Raw genomic sequence first — 24,216 nt, 5'->3', positions numbered from 1 at the left:
AGAATATGAAAGTTGTACCCAGCTGGTTGAGCATTGACTTATGAACCAGGAGTTCACGGTTCAATTCCCGGTCAGGGCACATGCCCAGGTTGATCTCCAATAGTGGCGTGCAGGAGGCAGCCGGTCAATGATTTATCTCTCATCATTGATGTTTCTACCTCTTTCTCCCTCTCCCTTACTTTCTAAAGTCAATAAAAATATTTTTTAAAAAAATATGGAAGTTGCAGAATGAAAAAGAAGTACAATTAAAATTACATAAAGAATTTCTAGGTCTATTGAATTGTAATCAAATTTTCCCCTATGGTTGTTATTTTTCATAATAATGAGTTTTTTTTGTGATTTAGCATATAATTATATGTTTTTAAAAGAACCAGAATCCTTTATGGCTGGTGTACAAACGAGGCAAATTACATACACATTTATTTATCCTAAATATCTTTATTGCCTGTTAAGTAATTTTTTTTTGTCCAAACTCTCCTTCTACATAAGCAGAAAAATAAATCACTATTTCCAAAGATGGTTCTGGTCAATTGGGTTGGGGAGAGGATGGAAGTGAATTAATCATATATCTACCAAAAGAATATCAGCACTATGAAGTTCTAAACAATGTACCCATATATTGCTCCCATCCCTCATTACCTCCTAAATAAACTAGTTCTACCCATATAATTGTTTTAGATTTTACTTGCCAAGGAAATCCACTCAAATTCATAACAGAGATCCATCTGAGCACCATTGTGAAGAATCTGGGAAAAAAGAAGAAATGCCTCATTAGATACCAAGTAAGAAAAGAAATGGCTAATGGATTTGGAATAGGGTAGAGAAAATGGGATGTGCCAAAACTTTTCTAGGTTGCCTGACACCTTTCCTATCAAAAGCAGGAGAGCTACTAACAGGGTTTAAAAAATTCTATTCTCTTCCTTCTGCTAAAGTCTTGATTGAGTATTCTGAAACTAAAAACAATGACACTCTATCATCTTTATATTTATAAGCATGCTATATACATATGTATATGTATATATCCACAATATACATATTAGATATCCTATATAATAAAAGCCTAATATGCTAAGTGTCCAAGCATTCGTTTGACTGTTTGACCAGTCTCTATGTGTGCACTGACCACCAGTAGGTTAGCTTTCTTCTGGGGTCCAGCCAATGGGAACTGGGAGAGACGGTCTGGACATGCCCTGGAGCCCTCCTGTGGTCCCTCCCCAGGCCCCATCGTGCACTGGTGGGGTCCCTCAGCCTGGCTTGTGCCCTGTCACAATCTGGAATCCCTCAGGGGGTGTCAGAGAGCCAGTTTTGACCTGATTCCCACAGGCCAGGGCGAGGGAACCCACTGGTGCACAAATCCGTGCACTGGGTCTCTAGTATAGTATAAACATATGTATGTGAGTGTATCTTTTATTCTGGGCTACTTTTACATTAACTATTTCACTTAGTGGATTTCCACACACTATTTAGATTATTCAACCCCAACTCTTTTTATCCATGGTGGTTGTCCTCTTATTCACATAATTCTATGACTTTGGTTGATTTCAAAATTACCAGTTAAGTTTTGTTAGCTGCCTTTTTTTTTTTATCCCGAGCTCTAATTATTTTTATTCTTTTTAATTTTTATTGACTGTATTGGGATGACATTGGTTAATGAAATTATATAGGTTTCAATTATGCAATTCTATATAATACATCATCCACATATTGTAATTTGTGTTCAACAACCCAAGTCAAGTCTCCTTTCATCACCATTTATCCCCCTTTTACCCTCTTCTACCTTCCCCCACAACCCTTTCCCTTTGGCAATCACCATATTGTTGTCTGTGTTTATGAGTTTTTGGGTTTTCTTTGCTTAATCCCTTCATCTTTTTCACCCACACCCCCGAAGCCCCTCACTCTCTGAGAATTGTCAGTCTGTTCTCCATATCTATGCATCATTTCTATTTTGTTTGTTAGTTTATTTTGTTCATTACATTCCACATATAAGTGAAATCATATGGTACTTGTCTTTCTCTGACTGGCCTATTCACTTAGCATAATACTCTCCAGGTCCATTCATGTGGTCAAAAAAGGTAAGATTTCCTTCTTTTTTTTACAGCCAAGTAATATTCCCTTGTGTAAATGTACCACTGCTTTTAATCCATTCATCTACTGATGGAAACTTGGTCTGCTTTCAAATCCTGGCTATTGTAAATAATATTATAATGAACATGAGGATGCATGAATTCTTTTGAATTAGTGTTTCAGGTTTCATTGTATAAAGTTCCCAAAGTGGAATCACTGGGTCATAGGCAGTTCTATATTAAATTTTTTTGAGGCAACTCCATACTGCTCTCTACAGTGGCTGCACCAATCAGCATTTCCTTCAACATTTTTTAAAAATATAATTTCATAAACTTTGCCAAAACTTGACATTTGTTCCTGTTATCTTTATGCACAAAGGGCAGCTTATTATTAGTGCAATTTTAGGGTCATAAAAAGTTTAAGCTATATTATTGTTGTTTTTTAATAGCATTTGTGGCAGAGGAGAAACTGAGACCAACTTGGTTTTAATTGCTTTTTAAAAAAATATATTTATTTTTATTGATTTCAGAGGGGAGGAGAGAGGGAGAGAGAGATAGAAATATCAATGATGAGAGAGAATCATCAATTGGCTGCCTCCTGCACACTGGGGATCAAGCCCGCAATCCAGGCATGTGCCTTGACTGGGAATGGAACCATGACCTCCTGGTTTATAGGTTGATGCTCAACCACTGAGCCACGCTGACAGGGCTAATTGCTTTTTCAAAATATACTTGGCTCCCTACTGTTCCATACACCACCCCCACCATTCCTCAACCCTAGTTTGGATGTTTTTTAATAATTTAATATAAAATTAAATTATTTCACTCATATCACATATCTATCAGATATTATTTTTGGTGGTGGGAATATAGCAGTGGAACACAAACATTTTAGCTTTCTTGCAGCTTAAATTCTGAAGAAAAAAGGACAATATATAATATATGTAAATATATGTGATATCTTATATGTTGATAATTTCTGAATATTTATTTATTAATTATATTACCAAAATATTTTAAATATAAGTCCCCTTTTATTGATCTATCTTTAATGCTGCTTTTTGTTTTAATCTTAAAATTTTATAAAATATGGAAACTAATCCATTATATTCTCTCTTGATTTTTAAATTTCTGTTTACTTTTCTTTATTTTACAAATACATTTCAAGAATGTTCTTTAAATTGTTTATTTTATTTTCTGTAGTATCAATTAGCGACTTCCAAATTCCAACAGTGATTCAATTTGTTTATATTCATTTTCATATCATCTTAAAGTCATCTTTTTTAATAAGAGAAACTCATTTATTCAATCATCCATTCAAAATATATTTAAATTTATATTGTGCCATATGCTGGAAAGAATGCTAAGATGAAAATAGTTGGAGTAATATCCTATTATATTGACAATGGAAAGCAAAACATTTTTTAAGCAATTTTCCCCTTCTGTGATGATTTAATTCTAATCATGGGAAGAATTTACATTTCTTTACTACATATTTCTTTATTATAAGTTACATAATAATACTTTCATTTGAACAGGAAGACTTCTATTTAGTCTATGGGTTTGAGCACAGTCAGTATGTAAAGATTAAACTAACTTCCTCACAATAGGCTGAGACACTGGAGGCCACCCTACTGCTCATTGACCCTGAAGGGCAGCTGAGTTCTCAGAGGACCAAATTTCTGGCTTTGGCTAAATTATATCTATGCATTGACTTGCTCATTTCCTTTACTTATTGGTTCATCCAACCAATTTTTGTAGTGGAGTTCAATTAGAAGAACAAGAAAAAGTTGCTAAAGGCTTATCGAGTTGATGGTGGGACTTTGAAGCACATGAGCTTGAGAATTAGTGGAAAGTTGAGCAGACCATTTTGGTTATGTTGTTATCTTTAAAAGTTAACATTTGCTTAGAGGAAGTTTGTGATGCTGGCACAGAAGAGAACAACCTGTATCTGTGTCTCAAATTGAAGTGATAAAAAAAAAAAAAAGTCTCCAAATATAAACCAATTATTAGTCTGGATACCTCTGAAAAGAGATTTGAAAAAATTTCTTCCAGAACCAAAATACTGGCTTTTTGCTTCATAGGGGTATTACATTATATCTCTCTACTTCTATTTTTATCTTATCAATAGTTTCATAGTTATACGGTTATACCTCAAAGATATTTCAGGTTTGGTTCCAGACTACTGCAGTAAAGCAAATATTGCAAGCAATAAAGCAAAGTTTTTGTTTCTCAGGACTTATAAAAGTTATGTTTACACTATTCTATCCTAATAAGTGTGCAATAGCATTATCTCTAAAAATGTACTGTACACACCATAATTTAAAATATTTCACTGCTAACTAATGCTAACTGTCATCTGAGCCTCCAATGAATTATAATCCTTTTGGTGGTCTTGCCTCACTATTAATGGCTGCTGAATGATCGGGGTGGTGACTGCTGAAGGTTAGGGTCATTGTGGCAATTTCTTAAAATAACATAGCACTGAGATTTACCACATCATTTGATTGACTCTACCTTTCATGAACTATTTCTCTCTAGCATGTGATTCTGTTTAATAGCATTTTCTCACAATAGAACCTCTTTCAAAATTGGAATCAATTTTCTCAAACCCTGTCATTGCTTGATCAACTAAGTTTATGTAATATTCTTCATCCTTTGTTGTTGTTTTAACAATCTCCACAGCAATTTCCCCAGGAATATATTTCATCTAAAACAAAAACAAACAAACAAACAAAACACTTTCTGTGCTCATCTATAAGAAGCAACCTCATCCATTCAAGTTTTGTTATGAGAATGTAGCAATTCCTTCACGTTTTCAGGTTCCACTTCTAATTATAGTTCCCTTGCTATTTCCACCACATCTGTAGTTATTTCCTCCTCCACAGAAGTTTTGAACCAATCAATGTTATTTATGGGGGTTGGAATCAGTTCCTCCAAACTTCCTTTAATGTTGATGTCTTGACCTTTTTCCATGATGATCTTAATGATATTTATAATGGAGACTTCTTTTCAGAAGGTTGTCCATTTATTTTGCCTAGATTTATCAGAGGAATCACTAGCTATGGCAACTGTAGCCTTAAGAAATGTATTTCTTAAATAATAAGACTTCAAAGTTGAAATTACTGCTCGATCTATTAGTTGTGGAATGGATGTTGTGTTAGCAGGCATAAAAACATTCATCTCATACATCTTCATGAGAGCTCTTCAGTGACCAGGTGTAGTGTCAATAAGCAGTAATATTTTTAAAGGGATTTTTTTTTCTGAGCAGTAGTTATCAATAGTGGGCTTAAAATATTCAGAAAACAATGTTATAAATGATGTTATTCAGGCTTTGTTGTTATATTTACAGAACACAGGCAGAGTAGACTTAGCAAAATTTGAAATGGCAGAGCATTGGCCTAAACTTAAAGTCACCAACTATGTTAGTCCCTAACAAGAGAGTCAGCCTGTCCTTTGAGTCTTTGAAGCCAGCCATTTATTTATCTCTAGCTATGAAAGTCTTAGATGGCATCTTCTTCCAATATAAAGCTATTTTGTCTACATTTAAAATCTGTTGTTTAGTGTAGCCACCTTCATTAATTACCTTAGCTAGACATTGAGTAAGTAGCTTCTACATTGCACTTGCTGCTTCACCTTGGACTTTTATGGTATAGAGATGGCTTCTTCATATGAATCTGATGGACCAATCTCTGTTAGCTTCAAACCTTTCTTCTGCAGCTTTCTCTCTTTTAGTCTTCCTAAAATGGAAGCAAAGACCTTGCTCTTGATTAGGCTTTGGTTTAGGAATGTTGTGGCCTTCTTCATATCAGCAATAAGGCTGTTTCTCTTTGTGTTCACTGGAGTAGCACTCTGTTTTGTTTTGTTGTTGTTTTTTTTTTTTTTTTTAATCCTCACCTGAGGGTATGTTGTTACTGATTTTAGAGAAAAGAAAGGAGAGAAACATTGATCAGTTGCCTCTGTATGTACCCAGACGGGGAATCAAACTGGGAACCTAGGTATGTGCCCTGTCTGAGAATTGAACCCACAACCTTTTTGGTGTACTGGATGATCTCCAGTCAACTAAGCCACCTGGCCAGGGCATGAAGTAGCACCTTTAATTTCCTTCAAGAACTTTTCCTCTGCATTCTCAACTTGGCTAACTGACACAAGAGGCATAACTTTTAGTCTATCTTAGCTTTTGACTAATTTCCCCTCTAAGCTTAATCATTTCTAGCTTTTGATTTAAAGTGAGAGATCTGTGACTCTTTCTTTTACTTGAACACTTAGAGGCTACTGTAGCATTAAATTGGCTTAATTCCAATATTGCTGTCTCATGGAATAGAGGCCTGAGGAGATGGAGAGAGACTAGGAAATGGCTGTCGGTGAAGCAGTCAGAACACATGCATTTGTTAAGTTCACTATCATATACTAGTATGTGCAACTGAAAACAATTACAATATTACCAAAGATCACTGATCACAGATCACCATAACAAACAAAATCATAATGGAAAAGCTTGAAATATTGTGAGAATTACCAAAATGTGACACAGAGACACAAAGTAAGCAAATTCTGTTGGAATAATGGTACAGAGAGCCCTGGCCAGTGTGGCTCTAATTTCTGTAAGGCTTTGTTTAATTTTGGTGCTATTTCTCCTTCTGTTTAAAAGAATTTATAAATGGGCCTGGAATATTCTTTGTGGAAAGGCTTTTAATGATTGAGTTAATTTATTTATTAAATAGGACATTGCAGAATTTTAATTTTATTTAATATCAGTTTTAGTGAAATGTCCCTTTCTCCCCCCAAGATTTATCTATTTCATCTACATTGTTAATCATTTTTTGCACATAAAGTTGATTATAATATTGCTTTAATATCATTTTAATGTCTGTAAGATCTGCTGTGATTATAATAATTACATTCCTCTTATTTGTAATTTGTGCTCTTTCTTTTTTCTTTTTCTTCTTGTTTTGCTCATTATTGTTTTAATAATGATATCTAGAGACTTCCATATTTTTCCGTGAATAAGACACCCACATGTATAAGATGCCCCCATGTATAAGATGCCCTCTCCCACTTTTCTAACCCAAAAGTAAGAAATCAATATTTTAAACATTTTGCTGGTTTTCCTCTTAAGACCTTCTTTTTTGGCATCTTAAGGAGTTGTTCTTCCTATTTTCTCCACTGTCTGATCATAGACTCAGTGGAAGGCGGTCCAAATTGTCTCTTTGCAACTCTATTTCCATGCTGTTTTGTATAGCTGATTACCTTCAGTTTGAATTTTGCAGAGGAAGACAATAGCTTACCGGTATTTGTCTTTTTATTTTTTGACATCTTTATGAGCTCAGAATGCTCTGGTCCCTATTGCATCTGTGCACTCTCCACTCCACCTCCAATTACACATCAGCTGAGGTCAGTAACAATAAAGCTCGTGATTGGAGGAAGCCTGTTTGACAAGGTATGGGCAGCTACACACCCACTTGGCTCCCTCCTCAGCTGACTTCTGTGTTTAAGATGCCCCTTGATTTTCAGTCTAATGATTTTAGAAAAAAATAGCGTCTTATACGTGGAAAAATATGCGTATTTCTTGTTTTTGATACTTTTTTCTTGGTCAGTCTAACTAGAGATTTACTATTTTGTTGATCTCAAAAAACCACATTTGTCTTTATTAATTTTTCTGTTTTTTAAATTTTTATTGATAACTGATTTTTACCCTGATTATTTCCTATATTTTACTTAATTTGACTTAATTCCTTTTTTTCCCCTAGCTTCTAAAAATAGACAGTTAGGCTACTGACTTTAGACTTTCTTCTTTTTTAATAGAACATTTATTGCTAAAATTTCCCTTAAGCGTTGTTTTAAGGGTAACCCACACATTTTGATATTTTAAAATTTTATTTTTATTTAATTTGACATATTCCTTAATTTCTCCTGTTATTTGTTTTTTGACTCATGGATTATTTGGAAGTATATTGTTTAAATTTCAAATATTTGGGTTATTTTTTCCATAGTATTTTATTTTTAAACCTTTCTAATTGAATTCCATTGTGATCAAAGAATATCCTTTGTACAATTGTAATTCTGTTTAATATATTCTGTAGCCTGTTTGACAATGCATCATCTATCATGTTGAATTTGCACTTAAAATGTTTGTTCTCTGGTGATTGGGTATAATATTCTATGAATAGTCATTAGATCATGATACTTAACATATTTTTTAGCTCATCTCTCTATTGAATTTTTGTCTGATTGCTCTATCAATTATTAAGAGATTGTTCTTAAAATTTCCAATATTGTATTTGGGATTTATTTCTCCCTTAAAATTTCTTTATATCTGTTTTATGTATTTTAAAGTTCTGTTAGTAAGATTGCACACATTAATGACTATTATGTCTTTCAGATGATTTGATTATTTTATCATTATAAAATTCACCTCTATTTATTGTGGCAATTTTTTGTCTTGGAGATATTTTATCTGATGTTATTTTAATTACTCTATCCTAGTTATGTTTATTATATTTTATATGGTATATTTTTTACCCACTTACTTTACCTTTTCCTACCTTTATATTTAAAGTATCTTGAAGATAACAAATACTTGAGCCTTGATTATTTATAAATTTTGATAATTGACTTTTAATAGGAGAGTTTAATAATTTATATTTAATAATTGTTGGTAGGGTAGGGCTTATTTTTTCTATTTTATAATATGTTTTACATTTATCCCCTTTGTATTTTGTTCCTCTGTGTCTAAATTGCTATCTTCTTTAAATGTTTTAATATTTTCATAATTTCATTTTATCTATTGACTATTTATAAATACCTATTTGAATTATTTTTTAGTAGTTGTCCTAGGGATTAAAACATACATTTTTAACTTTTCACAATGAAATATGAGTTAATATTGTGGCATTTCATAATAAAATGCAGAAACTTTGCAACTGTGTAGGTCCATGTAATACCCCTTACTTTATGTTCTCATGGACATATGTATCATTTTCATTTAAGTTACAAACCCCATAAGACAATGTCATAATTTTTACTTTAAGACGTCATATGCATTTTAAGAATGGAAAAGAGAAGTCATTTGTTATTAGTTTGTATTTACCATTTTCAATATTTTTCATTCTTTCTGAGGATATGAGTTTCCAATTGGTATAATTTTTCTTCAGCCTCTGAACTTCCTTTGGCAATTCTTTTAATTTATGTCTGCTGGCAACAAATTCTCTCCTTTTTCAAATCTGAAAATGATTTTTTTCTACATTCTAGAATGATATTATTGCTGGATATAAAATTATTAGTTGACAATTTTTATTTGTTTGATAATTTGCTTCTATCAACTGAATTGTATTTTTTGTGCTGTTTTGGGGGCTTCAAGGTTTCTGATAGGTAAATTGTATCATAATTCATTGTTTTCCTTCTGGATGTAATTTTTATTTCACCAATTTCAAATATTTCTCTTTATTTTTGGTTGTGTAGTAATATCGAGGTATGGTTCTCTTCACATTTTTCCTGATTAGGGATTGCTGAGGCTATTAAATCTTTAAATTAATTTCTTCCACAAAATTTTGAAGAATTTCAGCCATTATTTCATCAAAATTTGTGTTTGTTTTTTTTTCATTTTCTCTCTTTTTTGTTCTGAGACTCCATTTGCATATATAAATAGATCTTTGGATTTTATTTTACAGGCTAATAAAGGTCTGTTAATCTATTTTTCAATCTTTACTCTCTTTATTCCATAAATTGGATAATTCCTATTGAACTGTCTTTAAGGTCACTGAAAAAAGTTTCTGTGTTCATCATTCTTTTTTTTTTTTTTTAAAAAAAAAAAACTTTGTTTTTATTGTTGACACTATTACAAATGTCCCAATCCTCCCCTTTTGCCCACCTCTACCCATTCTCCTTTAAAATTCACCAGTGCATTTTTATATAAAAAAAATATTTATACATCAGCTATTTTAATCTCTAGACTTTTCTGTGTTTTATATTGCTTATATTTCCCTGCTGAGATACCCTATCTTATTTATTTCATTAAGTGTGAACAGAGGTATACCAACTCCTCTAAAATCATACTAATTCCTTCAAATCTGCTAATCTGTTACCTATATCATTTTCAGATAGGTTAACATTGATTGCCTTTTGTCTAGAGAATTGGTCAAATATTTTTGTTTCTTGTTATAACAAGTAAGTTTGGATTGCAGTCTAAACTGTGATTTTTTTATGTTACAGAACTCTAGATTCTACTTTATTCCTCTGAAGAGTGTTAGTATTTTTATTTTAGCAGACAATTACATTGGTTGTACTGAAAATGGAAATGTTCCTTTTTAAGCAGCAACTCAAATACCAGTGAAGGTTTTGTGTTTTTTCTTTTTGTTTGTTTTTTACCTATGCTGCTTTGAATCTGTCTGATGCATGCATTGTTCAAGGCTCAGGCTGAGCCAGGTTTATCGCAGAACTTTGGGCCTCTTTACCATCCTACCTTTCTCCTATGCAAAATTTGCCCCTTACTCTTCAGCAACTCTGAACTCTGGACATTCATGACAGAGAAAGTAAGTTTTCTATTCAACTTTAGCTTATTCTCAGATTAAAATCCATAAAACAGAAAATTCATATCACGTGAGTCCCTTTTTCTAAGACTCACTTCACAATCTCTTTAATTTTGTTCACGTGTTTCCAAGTTATTAGCTTTTGTGTTTGTGTAGAATTGTAATTGATATATTTGAGAATGTTAATCTGATAGAAGTTTGATTAATATTTCAGGAACCAGAAATCACTTCAAGGTATTTAATCCTACATGTGATCAATTTAAAAAATGAAGAGCTTATATTCTAATAATTTAAAAAAAATAAAACCTTTATTTAGATATAATTTGCATACCCATTTAAAGTGTACAATTTAGGGTTTTTATTTTTTTATTTATTTTATTTTTTTATTAAGGTATTATATGTGTACATATCTTACCATTGCCCCCCCAACCCCACTCCCATACGTGCCCTCACCCCCCAATGTTTTGCATCCGTTGGTTACTCTTATATGCATGCATATAAGTCCTTCAGTTGATCTCTTATATCCCCCACCTCTCCCTAGCCTTCCCGCTATAATTTGACAGTCTGTTTGATGCTTTACTGCCTCTGTATCTATCTTTTTGATCATCAGTTTATACTGTATTTCATTATCCCCAAATGAGTGAGATCATGTGGTATTTTTCTTTCATTGACTGGCTTATTTCACTTAGCATAATGTTCTCTAATTCCATCCAGGTGCCTACAAATGGTAAGAATTCCTTCTTTTTTATGGAAGCATAGTATTCCATTGTGTAGATGTACCATAGTTTTCTGATCCAGTCATCTGCTGACGGGCACCTAGGCTGTTTCCAAATCTTAGCTACTGCAAATTGTGCTGCTATGAACATAGGGGTGCATATATCCTTTCTGATTGGTGTTTCTAGTTTCTTAGGATATATTCCTAGGAGTGGGATTACTGGGTCAAATGGGAGTTCCATTTTCAGTTTTTTGAGGAAACTCCATACTGTTCTCCACAGTGGCTGCACCAGTCTGCATTCCCACCAGCAGTGCACGAGGGTTCCTTTTTCTCCGCATCCTCGCAAACATTTGTCGTTTGTTGATTTGTTGATGATAGCCATTCTGACAGGTGTGAGATGGTATGGCATTGTCATTTTGATTTGCATCTCTCTGATAATTAGTGACTTTGAGCATGTTTTCATGTGTCTCTTGGCCTTCCTTCTGTCTTCTTTTGAAAAGATTCTATTTAGGTCCCTTGCCCATTTTTTTAATGGATCATTTATCTTCCTTTTATTAAGTTGTATAAGCTGCCTGTAGATGTTGGAGATTAAACCTTTATCAGTGATAACATTTGCAAATAGGTTCTCCCATACAGTGGGATTTCTTTTTGTTTTGTTGGTGGTTTCTTTTGCTGTGCAAAAGCTTTTTATTTTGATGTAGTCCCATTGGTTTATTTTCTCTTTGGCTTCCATTGCCCTAGGGGCAGTATCAGTGAAGAAATTCCTTCGGCATATGTCTGAGATTTTGCTGCCTGTGGATTCCTCTAGTATTTTTATGGTTTCCCATCTTATATTTAAGTCCTGTATCCATTTTGAGTTTATTTTTGTGTATGGTGTAAGTTGGTGATCTAGTTTCATTTTTTTGCATGTATCTGTCCAATTTTCCCAACACCATTTATTGAAGAGACTGTCTTGACTCCATTGTATGTTCATGCCTCCTTTGTCAAATATTAATTGTGCATAGTGGTTTGGGTCGATATCTGGATTCTCTATTCTATTCCATTAATCTATATGTCTGTTCTTGTGCCAGTACCAGGCTGTTTTGAGAACAGTGGCTTTGTAATACAGCTTGAAATCTGGTATTGAGATCCGTCCTACTTTATTCTTCTTTCTCAGGATTGCTGTGGCTATTCGGGGTCTTTTTTTATTCCAGATGAATTTTTGGAGAGTTCTTTCTAGGTCTGTCAAATATGCTGTTGGTATTTTAATGGGGAGTGCATTGAATCTATAGATTGCTTTGGGTAGTATGGACATTTTAATGATGTTGATTCTACCAATCCATGAACATGGTATGTTCTTCCATCTGTTTACATCTTCTTCTATCTCTTTTTTCAGTGTCTTATAGTTTTCCACATATAGGTCTTTTACCTCCTTGGTTAGGTTTATTCCTAAGTATCTTAATTTTTTTGGTGCGATGGTAAATGGGATTGCTTTTTTAGTCTCTCTTTCTGTAAGTTCACTATTGGTTTATAGAAATGCCATAGATTTCTTGGCGTTAATTTTGTATCCTGCTACATTGCCGAATTAATTTATTAAGTCTGTTAGTTTTTTGATGAAGTCTTTCAGGATTTTTATGTACAATATCATGTCATCTGCAAATAAGGACAGCTTTACTTCTTCATTTCCAATTTGGATGCCTTTTATTTCTTCTTCTTGTCTAATTGCAGTGGCTAATACTTCCAGTACTATGTTGAACAGGAGTGGTGAGAGTGGGCATCCCTGTCTTGTTCCTGTTCTTAGGGGAAATGGTTTTAGTTTTTGCCCATTGAGTATGATGTTAGCTGTGGGTTTATCATATATAGCTTTTATTATGTTGAGGTATGATACTTCTATTCCCACCTTGTTTAGAGTTTTTATCAAGAAAGGGTGTTGGATTTTGTCAAATGCTTTTTCTGCATCAATTGATATGACTATGTAATTTTTATCTCTCAATTTGTTTATGTGATGTATCACATTTATTGATTTGCGGATATTGTACCATCCTTGCATTCCTGGGATAAACCCTACTTGGTCATGGTGTATGATCTTTCTGATGTACTGCTGGATCCGATTTGTTAGAATTTTGTTGAGGATTTTGGCATCTACATTCATGAGGTATATTGGCCTGTAATTCTCCTTCATTGTGTTGTCTTTATCTGGTTTTGGTATTAGGGTGATGCTAGCATCATAGAAGGAGCTTGGAAGTGTTCCTTCCTCTTGGATTTTTTGGAATAGTTTGAGGAGGATAGGTTTTAGTTCTTCCTTGAATGTTTGGTAAAACTCTCCTGTGAAGCCATCTGGCACCGGGCTTTTGTTTGATGGAAGCTTTTTGATGGCTGCTTCAATTTCTTCCATAGTTACTCGCATATTGAGCTGTTTAGATTCTTCCTGATTGAGTTTTGGAAGGTTATATTTTTCTAGGAATATGTCCATTTCCTCCAGGTTGTCCAGTTTGTTGGAATAGAGTGGTTCGTAGTATTTTTTAACAATCCTTTGTATTTCAGCGGGATCTGTTGTTATTTCACCTCTTTCATTTCTGATTTTGTTTATTTGGGTCCTCTCTCTTTGCTTCTTAGTGAGTCTGGCTAGAAGTTCATCAATCTTGTTTATCCTTTCAAAGAACCAGCTATTGGTTTTGTTGATCTTTTGTATTGTTTCTTTGGTCTCTATGTCATTTATCTCTGCCCTGATCTTTATTATTTCCTTCCTTCTGCTTACACTGGGCTTTTCTTGTTGCTCGTTTTCTAACTCTTTAAATTGTTGAGTTAGGTAATTTATTACCATTGTTTCTTGTTTTTTGCAGTAGGCTTATGGAGCTATGAACTTCCCTCTCAAGACTGCTTTTGCTATGTCCCATAGATTTTGGATTGTAGTGTTTTCATTGTCATTTGTTGCCATGATGTTTTTTATTTCTTCCTTGATCTCTCTGGTAACCCAATCATTGTTTAATAGCATGCTGTTTAGTCTCTATGTGTTTGATTTCTTTGGGTTGTTTTTATTGTAGTTGATTTCCAGTTTTATGCCACTGTGGTCTGAGAAGATTCTTGATATGATTTCTATCTTCTTGAATTTGAAGAAACTTTGCCTATGTCCCAACATATGATCTATCTTTGAAAATGACCCATGTGCACTTGAGAAGAATGTATATTCTGTGGCTTTGGGGTGAAATGTACTGAAGATGTCAATTAATTCCATCTGGTCTAGTGAGTCATTTAGGATTGATGTTTCTTTGCTGATTTTTTGTTTAGAGGATTTGTCCAATGGTGATAATGGGGTATTAAAGTCTCCTACTATGATTGTATTGCTGTCAATCTCTCCCTTGATATCCTCCAGGAGTTTTTTTATGTATTTGGGTGCTCCTGTATTGGGTGCATATATGTTTACCAGAGTTATTTCTTCTTGTTGGATTGCTCCCTTTTGTATTATGAAGTGGCCTTCCTTATCTCTTGTTATGTCCTTCACTTTGAGATCTAATTTGTCAGATATAAGTATTGCTACCCCTGCTTTTTTTCATTTCCATTTGCCTGGAAAACCTTTTTCCATCCCTTCACCCTCAGTCTGCATGCGTCCTTTTTTTTGAGGTGGGTTTCTTATAGACAGCAGATATATGGGTCTTGTTTTCTTATCCAATCCGTTACCCTATGTCTTTTGATTGGGGCATTTAATCCATTTACATTTAAAGTTATTATTGATAGGTACTTATTTGTCGCCATTTTTATTCTTTACCCCTGTGTTCCTTCTTCGCTTCCTATTTCTTTTTTTTTTTACAGCAGACCCTTTAGCATTTCTTGCATTGCTGGTTTGGTGGTAATAAATTCCCTTAGTCCTTTTTTGTCTGTGAAGCTCCTGATTTCACCTTCAATTTTGATTGCTAGCCTTGCTGGGTACAGTATTCTTGGATTCAGACCCTTCCTTTGCATGACTTTGTATATTTCATTCCATTCCCTTCTGGCCTGATGAATTTCTGTTGAGAAGTCAGTTGCTACTCTGATGGGGGTTCCTTTGTATGTAACTTTCTGTCTCTCTCTTGCCGCTTTTAAGATTCTTACTTTGTCGTTGGTGTTTGCCAGTTTAATTATGATGTGCCTTGGCGTTGGTCTTTTGGGGTTCCTTTTGCTTGGGACTCTGTGACCTTCTTGGATTTGTGTGGGTTTCTTCTTCTCTATATCAGGGAAATTTTCTGTCATTATTTCTTCAAACAGGTTTTCTATTCCTTGCTCAGCTTCCTTTCCTTCTGGAACCCCTATTATGCAGATGTTGTTTTGTTTCGTGTTGTCCCAAAGTTCCCTTGGGTTTTCCTCCTGCCTTTTAATTTTTCTTTCTAGAAGTTGCTTTACTTGGGTATTTTTTCCCATCTTGTCTTCTAGCTCACTGATGCAGTTCTCTGCTTCTTCTAGTCTACTCTTGATGTTTTCTATTGAGTTCTTTACAGCAGCGATGTCATTTTTCATTTCTTCTTGGTTCTTCTTCATTTCCTCTTCGTTCTTGCTCATATTGTCGAATTTGTCTTCCATTCTTTTCAGCCACCTTATGACCATTTCTCTGAATTCTTTCTCTGGAAGGTTGCTTGCCTCCATTTTGTTTACTTCCTTTTCTGGTGATGCCTGCTTTTCTTTCATATGCGGGCTGTTTCTTTGTCTCCCCATGGTCTCTCTTCTCTGGATGTCTGGTTATGTACTTCTCTCTCTCCTTATCCCAGGCGAAATCTGACCTTTCCCTGGTGGAGTGTAGAGCTCCTCTGAATATGCGTGTTTGCACCAACTGGGGACCGGTGTTCTGGGGCTCGCAGCTGTTCCGTGGGTGCCACAGTTGTCACAATTTAGGGTTTTTAAATATATTTACAGAATTCTTCAAAAAACAACACTAATTTTATAACATTTTTATCCCCTGAAGAAAATACACACACACACACACACACATACACACACACAAATAAACACACAACTAACAACAACCCTATACCCATTAGCAGTCATTCTCCATTTGCCCTCCTTGTAGTCTTAACAACCACTAACCTACTTTATGAATTTACCTGTTCTGGACATGTGATGTAAATATAATTATAGAATATGTATTATATTATGACTGGTTTCTTTTACTTAGCATGTAATGTTTTCAAGCTTTATTCATGTTGTACATATATCAGTACTTCATACTTTTTATTGTATAGATATACTAAACCTTGTTTTTACATTTATCAGTTGATGGCCATTTGGGTTGTTTCCAGCTTTTGGCTATTATGAATAATAGTACTATAAACATCTTATACAAGTTTTTGTGTGAATATATTTTTCAACTTCTCTTAATATTTACCTAGGAATGGGATAACTAGGTCATATAGTAACTCTATGTTTAATTTTTGGAAGAACTGGAAAAATATTTTCCAAAGAGACTGCACCATTTTACATTACCACCAGCAATGAATTAGGATTAATAGGATTTAGCTTTAATTTTTTTTATATATCTTAGCTATTTTTGTTCCTCTAGTTCTTCATTACTGCTTTGTTTGTATTAACTAGGTATTTTCTATTTACTTCCCTTGGGTTTACAATGAACATATTTATAGCAATCTAATTCAGATTGGTACAAAATTAACTTGAATAGTATAAAAAGATTTCCTCTAATATAGCACTACTAGAGGCCCAGAGCATGAAATTCATGCACAGGTAGGGTTGGTCCCTAGGCCTGGCCAATGATTAGGGACAATTGGGGCCTTCCTTCCCCTGGCTGCCAGCTGCTGGCTAGGCCTGCCTTCATTCCGCACTGCCCCCTGTGTTCAGTGCATGTCATAGCCAGCAGTCAAACTCCCAGTCAGTTGAACTTCCTATTGGTTGAACACCCGAGGGGACAATTTGCATATTAGCCTTTTATTATATAAGATTGCTTTCCCACACTTTTGTGTGCTTATTGACATACAAATTATATCTTTATACATTTTAAGTCTATCAACACTGTTTTATAAATATTATTTTATGCAGTTGTTTTTTTAAATTGGATAGAATAAGTTACAAGCAAAAATATATTTGTATTCTCTTCTGTATTTACCTACTTTGCCTATATTTCCAGGCTTTTGGTTAGCTATAGTAAGTGATTATCAAATATATATTATTATTATTGTATATTTATTATATATTTATTATATAAGTATAGGCAAAGTAGGTACCTCTACTCATCCCCTTTATGTCTTCATGTGGACTAAAGTTACTGTTTAATGTCCTTTTATTCCAGCCTGAAGGATTTCCCTTTGCATTTTTTTATAGAGCAGGTTTTCTAGTTGTCAGTTCTCTCAGTTATGTTTATCTTGTAATGTCTTCCTTTAGTTTTGAATGATAGTTTGTCTAGATGTAGAGTTCTTGGTTGACAGTTTTCTCTTTCAGCATTTTAAGTACCTCAATCCACAGCCTCCTGGGTTTCTTGGCTTCTGATAAACTACTTGCTACAATTTTTGAAGATTTCTTGTACATTATGAATTTGTTTATTGCTTTGTTTTCTCTAACTGCTTTCAGAATTCTCTTTGTCTTTTGACAGTTTGACCATAATATGTCTAGGTGTGGATCTCTTTCAGTTTGTCCTATTAAGAATCTTTTAAAATTATTGGATGTATAGATTAATGTTCATTAAATTTGGGATGTTTTTAGCCATTTCTTATTCAGATATCATTCTTCTCTCTCTCTCTCTCTCTCTCTCTCTCTCCCCCTCTCTCCTCCCCCCTCCCCCTTCTGGGGCTCCTATTATGCATATGTTGCCAACCTTGATGGCACCCCACAGGTCTCTGAATTTCTGGTCATTTTTATTTTCTGTGTTCCTCAGACTGGATCATCCTTTCAAAACCATGTCCTCTAATTCCCCCAAATCTCATATTCTTCAATTTGATTTCAGTGGTTACACATATATAGTCTCTCTCCATCCTCTGATCTCCAGTTTCTGTCAAGTGGCAGAAAAAAAAAATTCAGATATACTTGAAAAATGGCAGCCTAATGAAGTATTTCCATTTTTTCAAACTTGGTTTTCCTTTGAAAGATCCTGTAAGAAAGCTTTGCTCTGTGACACTGTTGATGCTCTTGTGACACTTTCCTCTTTACACTTGATCACACCTATTGACCTTGAGGCATTTCTTGAATTTTCTCTTTTGGCCAGACTATCACACTGAATATACTAAGCTAGAGAATTAAGATCAACCCAAGGTACCTGGATAAACAGGTTCATTTGACATGACAGCATGCTACATATTATTTAAATTACATAATACATGTATATATTCTGTTTGGAAAGTTCTCTATATCTTTACTGAGGAAGAACATAAGCAAAAGCAGGTTTTTCTAAATTTTCCCATATATAATTTGCTCATAAAATTTTAAGTGAAATTGCTCATCAGAAATATGTCATTAAATATCTAGAGAGCACAATACAAAGATCAGAAATATATGTTATTATTGTGTGTGTATGGAAATATTGTTCTTATTTGTATAATTATTTTCAGCTTCTAAGTAGGGTATTTTTATAAATTAAAGTCAGCTTTAAGACTAATACCAATTTATGAGAAGAACACTGACAGTAGGAAATCAAGAAAAATATGTAGGTAGACATTTCAAATTTCAGTTTTTATTCTATGAAAGAAAAACCAAGACATGTGAAGAAAATATTTCACTGCTTGTATTTTCTTAAACAATTGAGGCACATTGTTAAGCTAATGAAGAAAGAGGTTAATATGGGATCACAATTGAATAAGTCAGAACCATTAGTACTGGCTAGTGACTCCTCTACCCTTGCTTTGCTGATGGCAAAATGTGATTATATCAAAATGAAAACATAATGGATAGTGAAACATCTTTTTTGTCTTTAATTTTTTCCTTAAGTAGTAATAAACAATAATAATATATATTTGATAATCACTTACTATAGGTAACCAAAAGCCTGGAAATATAGGCAAACCTGCATAATAAACAGTTATTGATTTTACAATATACTAGAGGCCCAATGCACTAAATTCATGCAAGGGCCTTGATCCCCACCACAGCGATGGCCACCTCTGCCTCAGCCCCCACCCGCTGTGGCAGCCATGGGCCTCTGCCGCCTCTGCCTTGCCCCTGCCTGCTGCGGCTTTGTCCAGAAGAAAGGACGTCGGGAAGGACATCTGGTCTAATTAGCATATTATGCTTTTATTAATATAGATGACTTGTTCAGTGACCTTGCCTGATATAGTCAATGCATTGTCTCTCATCATGCCAATCAGAATAATCCTCAGATAAACTTTGTAGAACTTACATCTTATATGGTTGAAAGACATGTATTTTGGAAATCACTTGAACAGTTTGCAAGGCATTTCCAATTCCTTGAATGCTTGGCATGCTGACCTCTGCAGCTGGTCTGCAACCTTGGCAATAACTATTTCCTTCAACTTGTTGGAAATGAATGATAGTCCACAAAAGAGTTTGTCCAACTCACTGACTATATCTTTGAATTTTTGCACTAGCTTTCCAACTGTGCTATAGAAAATGGCAGCTCTTTCAAGATGATTTTTATTAAAGGGCTCTGCTATTCATTGTTACAAGCAGCCCTTTCATCCACTGAGCACTATCTTCTCAATGTATTAAACTTTCATCAATCTGTAAAAAATATAAAATTACTAGTGGCCCGTTGTACAAAATTCATGCACAGAGGGGGGGTGTCCCTCAGCCTGGCCTGCACCCTCTCCAATCTGGGACCCGTCAGGGGATGTCTGACTGCTGGTTTAACCCCGATAAACCATCAGGTGGACATCCCTCTCGCAATCTGGGACTGCTGGTTCCTAACCGCTCACCTGCCTGCCTGCCTGATCACCCCTAACCACTCTGCCTGCCAGCCTGCTCGCCCCCAACTGCCCCCTGGCTGGCCTTCTCACCCCCAACTGCCCCCCCTGCCAGCCTGATCACCCCTAACTCCCCCCCTCGGATGGCCTGCTTGCCCCCAACTGCCCCCCACTGCCGGCCTGCTCGCCCCAACTGCCCCTGCCACGGGCCTGCTCACCCCCAACTGGCCTCCCCTGCTGGCTTTCTCACCCCCAACTGCCACCCCCGCCAGCCTGATCAGCCCCAACTGCCCTCCCCTCCTGGCCTGATCAGCCCTAATTGCCTCTGCCTCAGCCCCACCACCATGGCTTTGTCTGGAAGGACATTCGGAAGGTCTCCCAGTCTAATTAGCATATTACCCTTTTATTAGTATAGATGATATTTGTGTTTCTATTTTATAGTCATGCTGTATATATTGGGAAATCTTCTAAGAAATTTTTGTTTTACCCAAATAACAAATCCATGAGTTGGCTTCTATTATTACTTCAATTTATGAGGAAGAATTGGAGGCAGAAGGAAATTAAGCAATGTGTCCAAGATTACAGAGCTGATAAATGGAAAATTATGGGTTTTGAAAAATAAAATAAATTAAAGAGAGAAAAATGAATAAAGAAAAAGTATGTTAGTTAGTAGAACACACATATTTTGCTATATGTTTATATAATCTGATTAAATGTTAATATCACCTGCTTTTATGCTTGCACATTAGATGTTAGACTTTTAGGAAATGCCTAAATGATTTCCAGAGAGCTTTTCTGATAGCCATGAAAGTGCTATGTGGCCTTGAACAAATTTTTAGCATCTCTGTGCCTTCAAAAAAATGGAGATAATTATTTTATCCACCTCCCAGAAGAGTTACTATTTGGGAATCTGAATATAAATTGTTTTCTGATTTCCTTGGAAGAAATTCATACTATAAAAACAAATTCGGGCTAGTATAATGACAAGTGTGAGTGTACATTAATTTTCCCCTTATGTTCTTATTGCCAGCAGATGGAGGTTGAAATTGAATTGCTTCTGACTGTTGTCCCTTGTTATGGCCTGTGGAGATATGACAATTGAGAAAGAACTTAAGGAATGCCAAGTAGCAGAGCATGAAACATGGGTTTGACCCACCATGTTGGACATTTTATGGCTGATAGCATTTGGCAAGGAAAAAATCCTGTATCCTCTATAGTAGCCTTGCATGTAGATCTCAAACTCAACCATGCCCCCACACCCCTATTTGATTTGTCCAGAAATACTTATCTACTTTTCTAATTTCCAGCTACCTCACCAGTCCCATTGCAAAATACCTACATAACTAAATAAATAAAACTTGAGAACTTTCTTTGTTTCCTTGCAAATTTGAGCACAGAAAGAAAGTAAAGGCGAAGCACATGGAGTTTCTTGTCCATCTTACTTTTGATTTTGGGGGTTGAGGGTGAGGATGGTCCTGTTTTTTTGTTGTTGTTTTATTTTGATTTTTGTCTGTCTGTTTATTTGACCAGAAATTTTTACCTAGAAGATTCCATGAGTGACCTTCCAGGGGCTCCTGACCCATGAGAATTAGAAGCACAGTATTTGTGCATGCTACAATGTTCTTTTTTTCTTTCCTATTAGCAGAGACTAAAGTTTTCACAAGATTCTTAAAGGGACTTAGAACTTCAAAAGCTTATGATTCCTGCTTTGGATCTTTGGTTTATGGGGCAGTGAAACTTTGTGTGTTTGCTTTAACGATTGAGACAACATTTTACGTGAATGAGAACAAGGGGCTGGTGGAAAAAAACAGCTTGGAGGGCATTATTACCTTTCCCAGTCTTCATTTCTTGTCATGAATTATTAATCATGAGGTAACACTTCATCTGATGCTTTGAAAACTCTCCCCCTGGTAAGAACAGCCTAATTGAATTGGAGGAAGTGGAGCAGGAAGAACTAAATGTGGACGTTGATGTTTTCACCAAAAGCAATTATACACCCTACAGCCTCCTCCACCTGTTTGAAAACCCAAGGCCCACTAATCTCATGCCACAAGGGAACAAAGGGGAAAATAGAGGAAAAATTAAAATTGTTGAGCTTCAAACATTTCTTTCTTGAGAGTACTTTCTTTTGGCTAACAGGCATATGAGAGGATAAGGGAGGACAAGGGGCTTGGGCAGGGGTCTGATATATGAGAGATGGGAGTGTAAGCCTGTTCAAGCTCTCTGAAGTGCATTTTGGCAATGGAACCAAACCTTTAATGCAGGCATACCTCTACTCAGTAATCCTAATTTCAGAAGGTTTGTTTCAGAAATGCATATTTGAAATAATGTGGATGTGTAATAGAATATGAATGGGTCATTAGAAATCATGATTAAATACTTTTTTGATATGAAACTATGTTTTTAATACTTTGCATAAAAAAGGCAATAAACCAATATGTATGTATACAGAGTAAAGTATACTCTACATTAATGACAAATATAATACAATGGGATTGAGGGATATGTGCCTCAATTACATTTTTATATCATATAAGCTTAGACAAAACCCAATATAATATACATTAACTGAAAAAAATGGTCCCCAATGGGTCATGTGATAACAATTATTTTTGCTTATCTCTATTTTCATTTTGTTTTCTCCATTAAGAAGATACTTTTATGTCATTAAATGTACTAATATGAACTTAGACCCTATCTTCTTTTGAAATTATAGACTACAGGTCAAAAATAGAAAGTCAGATTAGCAAAGGACAAACTGTTGCCAGCTCCCAAAAGTTGGGTTTCACCCATCAGAAACCCAAGCAGACAGAGGCGATGGAGAGTACCTTTCCTCCTTCCAAATGAAGCAGAGAAGTTGGCCTGGGCTACTTCCCTGGGTCTGAACCACTCCCTTCTATGCACAACCAGGTTAATCCAAGAGAGCTTTAGTTATGTTAAATGGTACATAGAAAGGCTTTTACAGACAGTTGAAAATATAAGGGAAAACATCAGCTCAAACCATAACTTTCTGCTGTTTACATAGTGACTTCCTTTAGCTCCCTGTACTTACTCTGATCATAGCATTTTCCAAACTATATTAGAGTTGCCATGCCTGCCTATTTTAGATAATGCATACTCTCTCTGCCTTAATTTCTACTGTATCTCCAATACTAACACAATTCTCCATCAATAAGTGTCGAGTGAATAAATGATTAAGTAGATGCCTGAACGAAGCGCTTCAAGGAATGACCACCTTAGGTATGTTGGATTCCCAAAATGCATAGGCAATGAAATTCAAGATTGGGAAACAGATTACTTCCCAAAGGTAAACAGAGTAGAATAGGCATCACCGGGGAGTAAGAAATGATGAGTCAAAATAGTGCACATGGGAATTTGGAAGGGGTAACAGAAGGGAAGGAGTGTGGCAAAAACCGAGCTGACATGAAAAGGCAAAGATGAGTTGTTGGCGTGATATTTTACCATTATAAATGACATTGCTGTAGGGATGGAGGAACAAAGGTTTTTACTTTGCAGAGAAGTGTGTTCTTGAATGCGTGAAAATTAAATCTGCAGGATGGTTTGAAGTGGAGACAGCACACTGGATGATTTTAGCCACATAAAGAGGAATGTCTGGGTGCAATGATTTCTATTCTACCCCCCTGGCTTCCTGGCCTAAGCTGATTATTATTTAGCATTTATGTGGCATTTCATATGTACAAGTGCTTTACAATCATTTATTATTTATTCCTCACAACATGAGAAAGCCACAAATCAAGGGCAGGGATAAAGTTAATACAATTTTATTAAACAAGAGGGGTGTGCCTAGCAGCAGGCTCAGCTACAACCAGGGAGTGTGACCTCACAGGGGAGAAAAACATGAAAATTGCTTTTTTTTCTTTTTGTGTTGCAATTTATACTTTTAATCAGTATTAAGTCAGGTGACCCTGCACACCTGGGAGAGCTCCTGGGAGCCTGGCAACCTGGTGTGCCAACTCAGAGGAAGCCTGCCTCTGACTCTGTCATTTCTATGGTAAGTTTTCCCCCTCCCTCCTCTCTCCCTTTCGCCTGTCTTCCACCCCTCCTTTTTTTCTTTCTGCTTTCTAGATTTTATTTTTTACTTC

The sequence above is a fragment of the Plecotus auritus genome (genome assembly GCF_963455305.1).
Source record: "Plecotus auritus genome assembly, chromosome: 2".
In the NCBI taxonomy this organism is placed as follows: Eukaryota; Metazoa; Chordata; class Mammalia; order Chiroptera; family Vespertilionidae; genus Plecotus; species Plecotus auritus.
This window is presented reverse-complemented; position numbering follows the sequence as displayed.